We start from the raw sequence: 5,638 nt of genomic DNA, 5'->3' as shown, positions 1-5,638 counted from the left end.
TCTGGGTAGGGTATCCTAGGTTTGAAGTTATTTTCATTCAATGCCTGGAATACCTCACTCCATGCTCTGCTTGCTTTTAATGTTTCTGTTGAGAAATCTGCTGTGATTTTTATGGGTTTACCTTTGTATGTTATTGGTTTTTAATCTCTTACAACCTTCAATAGTCTTTCTGTATTCTCTGTGCTTGTTGTTTTAATGATAATATGTCGTGGGGTAATTCTATTTTGATCCAGTTTGTTTGGTGTCCTGGAGGCTTCCTGTATCTGAATGGGCATAGTTTTCTCTAGATTTAGGAAATTTTCTGTTATTATTTTGTTGAATATATTATGAATTCCTTTTGCTTGCACCACTTCTCCTTCTTCAATGCCCATGATTCTCAGGTTTGGTGTTTTGATGTAGTCAGTGAGTTCTTGCATATTCTCTTCACAGGCCTTTAGTTATTTGACTAATAGTTCTTCAGTTTTTTCTTTAATTGACATTTCATCTTCAAGTTCTGAGATTCTGTCTTCTGTTTGTTCTATTCTGCTGGAATGGCCTTCCATTTTGTTTTGTTTTTCTGTTTCATTCTTTTTTCTGAGGTTTTCCATATTGTGGGTCTCTTCCTCTTTAATATTGTCAATTTTCACCCTTAATTTATTTATTTTTCTGTTTATGGTGTTCTCTGTTTCAGTTTGGTGTTTAGTTAGGGTTCCTATGATTTCATTTATTTGTTTCTGTGTTTTCTCATATTCTTTATTTTTGTTGTATTGGAATTTCTTGGGTGCCTCCTGTACTTTTTGGTTGACTATGTCTAGTTACATCTCTATGAAATTCTCATTAATTACTTGCAGGATTTATTCTTTCAGAGTTTTCTTGTGGGCTTCTTTGGGTTCCTTGGTATAGCTTATCTTTGTTTTGTTTGAGTCTGGATCTGGGTATCCATTTTCTTCATTTTGCTCTGAATCCTTTACTAATTTAGTTTTGGGGGGAGAATAGTTTCCATCCCTTTTTTCATCTTCCCATATTTCCACTAGGTACCTTTTCTGTCCCTGGATTATGTATAATTTAGTATTAGGGTAGTTACAATATTAATATTAACAAAACCAAGAGAGAAGGAGAAAAAAGAGAAGGAGAAGGAAAGATGAAAGAAAGAAAGAAGAAAAAGAGAAAAGAGGAAAAATGGGAGAGATGGTGGATTATCAAACAGCAAGCCATATACCCAAACCCTTAAAGAATGGCAAAGAAAAATCACAGGTTCTGGAACAGTAGAATTACAGCCTTAGTTGTTCTGATGTTACTCTGTCTGTGTCCCCTAGGTAGGGTTGATGCTCTCCTGTGGCAGCCTGCCGTGTGCAGGCCTGGTGGAGCAGCTATCTGGCAAGCCTGTAGAGCCAGGGCCTGGTGGGGCCTGAGAGGCGGGGAGCCTGGCAGGGCATGGATCTGCGGTCCCACATGGAGCTGGAGCCCGGCATGGCTGTTTTGGCTGGGGGCCTGAGGGGCAGGGGACCTGAGGGGCAGGGATCCCAGCATGGTGTGGATCTGGTGGTCCCACATGAACCTGGGGTGGGTGTGGCCTGAGGGGCAGGATGCCCAGCAGAGCAGAGCAGCAGCTCTGCAGGCCTATGGGGCAGGGACTTGGTGGGCTGGCTATTGTTTTAGTAGATCCTGGTGTGGAGAAGACTTCCACAATCTAGGGGTTCAGAGTGTCCTACTTTTGGCTCTCCCTGTTGCTGTACCCAACCAAGCATGTCTCCAGCGTCTCAGCAAGGTCCCTAATTCACGGAGCTCACGCAGTCTGCGGCTGTATCCTAGTCACCATCTTGGATCCTTCCTGATACTCTTTATATTTACTCCAGTATGACAGAAGGACAGCACAGCAAGTGTTAGAATAAGTACAATGGGACTGCACTTACTTGTATTAAAATATAGAATCTATCTACAGGTATTTAAATTCTAAAATAGTTTGATAGAGAACACATATGAAAACTAACTTTTATATAAAATATATAATGACAACATAGATAGCAGTACCTTTCAAAGCAGTGGAATTCAAGGCAGAAAACATTACATGAAATACAAGAAAAAAGAAGAAATAACTAATAAGAAAAATCATGTAACATTCACAAGCATTAATGCTGCATTAAAATATATAAAGCAAAAACTAGATAAAAATGATCAATTGGTAGATGATCTTTATGGGATTTAGGAATATTGCTGTCTGAGACTTCACCAGGTCCAGGGAACATAGAACAAATAAGGATACAGAGAAAGAGAGTGTGGTTCTTTCACTATTGCCTTTTGCAGAAGGAAACATACTTGAAATATTTATCAATCATATGCAAAAATCATTAACTAGAACTTTTAAAACTTGTCCATCAGAAACACTGTTCACACTCCAAATTAAGACATAATGGAAGTTAAAGGATGAGGATATGGCTCAATGTTAGAATGCTTGCCTAGCATGGGCAAGACCTTAGATTCTATAGTTAGAATCTAAAAAAGGATATCAAAAGAAAGATACATAAGAAAACATTTGCAAAACAATAAAATATTTAAAAGTAATTGTATAAAATTATCGAAGAAAAGGAGAAATGAAGTTCTACTTAAGGAATACTGTCCGTCTTGAAATAACGTTAAACATGCATTCAGTACAAATTTATAAACAAATTATATTGTGAACAAGTATATAACTAAGAAGTTTGAAAGAGAAAAGTGAAATGATTTTTTAAGAAATCAGAAGAAAGGAAAAAACGGATGATAACAGAATAAATGAAGTTCCCAGGACCCGATTGTTTGATGAAGCTATTGACAAGTCTCATCAAGTGGGAAGAAAAAATGTAGAGAGAAGCAACACCAGAGAGAATGACATTAGAGGAGATATTGAGGAGATAACTGAAAACTTATATCCTAGTAAAAGAGAGAATCTTGATGAAAGCAAATCTCCTCCACCAGGAAAATAGCAGAACAAACTATCAGACTGACTGAAAAAGTATAAAACAAAGGAGGATGTAGTGGTGATGAAAGACTCTATGGATTGTCCAGCTGGATCTCATAGCAGAAACAACACATACAGGAGAGCCTATGGGACTGTGGCAGAACTTAAGGCAAATCTATGGCTGTGTGACAAGGCAATCAAGTTTTAGTTACTTATAGCAAGTTTTGAGTCAGCAGCCTGGCCTGAGTCATCCAGACAGTTCTTCAGTTCTTGTGCTGGTAAAGCTGTAAGGTCAGCTCACTGGGGCTGGACTGATCAAGGAGGCTGAGAGAGGCCTTGTTTGAGATTCTGCCACTCCATGAGGTCTCTCCATCCAGGTTCCTAGCCACCTTATGTTGCAACTCTGGGGTGCCCAAAATGCATAGGCAAGAGGTGTCACTCTCCTTGACACTTAGGATTAGAACTGGTGAGAGTCACCTCTGTGCATTGCACTGTCTGTGGCTTCTACAAGATCAGCCCATACCAAAGCAGCAAGAAGCACATAAGAGGTGAATGCTCTGTATGTTATTTTTTGGAGTCACCCATGCACTTAAACCAAAGCCAATATGGAGGTGTTGGATTCTGCTCCTTCTTCAGCATGGTTTGGCACACAGAATCCTGTGGATCTCCTCAGGAGTAGCTGCACAGTGTCTCAGAGACCCCTCTGGTTTCAACCACATGGAGGATAGGGATGTCAAGTGGGGTTGTGTTCAGCTCTTTACTGGGGTAGAAACTCTGGTTTGCACTTGGAAGCAGAGAAACTTCTTTTCCATGTCTCCAAAGAGGGTAACGATTTGCCTGCCTGTGCCCTGTACATCTTTAAGGACAGAGAGCAATTCCCTTCACTTGCTCTTGATCTCCTCCCTGCTCCAGAGGCCCTAAAATCTTTACAGGCTGGGTGGGGGGAGATGATGTGTTGGAATGAGTAGTTAGAGAAAAGTTCCAAGTTGACAGAGTCCTGGACAGGTGAGGCAGGAGCCCAAGGGAATAATATATAGTGTGTGGATTCTTGAACTTGTGGAGGAGGAATGGCAGAATTAAAAAGCAAGCAAACTCTAATGAGGTGCCCTAGAAGGTGTCCTTCAAGCACAACATTACTTTCAGGAGCCAAACAGTGGACTAAGCAACTAATTTTCCAACTAAAATGAAAATGTTTCATTAATGAAGTGAGAGGTAGCCATGGCTCATACTCAAATTACAAATGGGAGACCAAGTAGATAGTCTACATTACTGTGGACACACTCACAAAAATTTGAATGCCACGAGGGAAGAGATAGAGACTTGGATGATAGACTCAAGATTCCCCTATGTGTGAATAATAAGCATTTCAAGTGGTAAACAAAACAGTATGGGTCAAGAGAGTAACAAAAGACTCTGTATAAGTGATGAGAGGATTTATTGATTGTCCAGGTAGATCTCATAGCAGAAACAAGTAGGAGTACTACTATGACTTGAATATATCCCCCAAAGACAAGTGTTGGAAACTGAATACCCATTGAAATAGTACAGGGACATGGGACAAATTAGAAGTGTTAAGGATTAATGATGAAATAATGATGGCCATTAAAGGGCTGGTGACTGTGGCTTCCATGACTTTCCCGCTCTTTTTCTCCTTCCTCTATGGGTGACACAACAAGAAGGCCCATTGCAGATGACGACACTTGAAAACTGGACTTCCTGGTCTTTAGAACTTGGGAAAATAAATGTATTTCCTCCATAAATTACCCATTCTGTGGTATTTGTTCTGTTGTAGCAACAGAATAGCACAGACTGCAACAGAGAGAACAAGAGCTCAACTTTTCTGCTCTTCCTTATATCCCAGATGTCATGGCTCATAGGGATGGATATTGAAGGTTGAGGTGGCTGTGGCAATTTCCTAAAATAAGACAATGAAATTTGTTCCATTGATTGAACAAATCCTGAAAGATTTCTTTGTTGGTTGGGATGCTGCTTGATACCATTTTACTCACAGAAGAAGGTTTTTTCAAATTTGGAGTCAGTCTTCTCAAACTCTGCTGCTGCTTTACCAACTTTGTTTATGGTACATCCCATCCTCTGTTGTCTGTTTTCCCTAACAGTCTTCACAGCACTTTCAGCATGAGATTCATTTTAAGAATTCTCTTTCTTGTGGATTCAGAGGAAGCAACTCTTTATCTGTTCCAGTTCTACGGTGACCAGTTTTTGTCCTTTTGGCTAGATTAAGTATTTTGCCTGTTCTTAATCAGTGTAATGTCTGATGCATCCTCTATGTGAGGATAATATTTTATTTTTTGGGGGGAGCTGGTGAGTGGAGTACTGGTTGAGCCACTCAGTCTACACTTCAACTTGGTATTGCACTACCTCCAGGAATGTTTTAAAAATAAATGAGCCAAAAATATTTATAATAAGTAGTAATTCAGTATCAGTTCATCTCCATGCTTTACTGCTAAATCTAGGGTTCCTGCTGCTCCTACCACAACTGTTGTCACTTCCTCTACTGAGGTCTTGGGGCCCTCTCACCCCACTTGTTCATGTGAGTTAGAATCCACTTCTCCCACACTTCTGTTAATGTTGCTATTTTTACCTCTCCCCTTGAATTTTGAATGTTCTTTTTTTCTTTGAGGTACTACAGTCAAACCCAGGGCCTCATGCTTGCTAAGCAAGCCCTTTACCACTTGAGATACAACCTCAGCCCATCTTGAAAGT

General features: G+C 40.0%; 1 non-coding gene across 1 annotated transcript; it reads left to right on the top strand.

Moving 5' to 3' along the window:
* Positions 1–5,126: 5,126 nt before the first annotated feature.
* On the top strand, positions 5,127–5,315 carry LOC141423524 (U2 spliceosomal RNA). The gene has a single exon (XR_012448382.1). It is a non-coding gene; the product is annotated as a U2 spliceosomal RNA (small nuclear RNA).
* Positions 5,316–5,638: the final 323 nt, after the last annotated feature.

This window comes from Castor canadensis, chromosome 5 (assembly GCF_047511655.1).
Source record: "Castor canadensis chromosome 5, mCasCan1.hap1v2, whole genome shotgun sequence".
Classification (NCBI taxonomy): domain Eukaryota; kingdom Metazoa; phylum Chordata; class Mammalia; order Rodentia; family Castoridae; genus Castor; species Castor canadensis.
Note: the sequence above shows the minus strand (reverse complement) of the source record. Positions and strands in the feature narration are given on the sequence as shown.